Below are 246 nucleotides of genomic sequence, written 5' to 3'. Positions count from 1 at the left end.
AACACGCCGAGCCGTAGGGCCACTCCGCTAATGGCCGCCGCGAAGCCCCGCCCCCCGGTCCGGATTGGCTGGCGCGGCTTCGTCAGCCCTCGGCCCTTTCCGCCACCCGCCGTCTCCAGACGGGCTTTATGTCTGTGGGCCCCGCGCGCTTGCGCGACCGCCATCTTAGCTCGGCGCCTCCTCCTCTTACTTCCCCCGCCCCGCCGGCCCAGCGCCGTCCTCCAGCGCCGCGCGCGGAGCCGGGGG

This window comes from Crocodylus porosus, unplaced genomic scaffold (genome assembly GCF_001723895.1).
Source record: "Crocodylus porosus isolate Cpor-Errol unplaced genomic scaffold, CroPor_comp1, whole genome shotgun sequence".
Taxonomy (NCBI): Eukaryota; Metazoa; Chordata; order Crocodylia; family Crocodylidae; genus Crocodylus; species Crocodylus porosus.
This window is presented reverse-complemented; position numbering follows the sequence as displayed.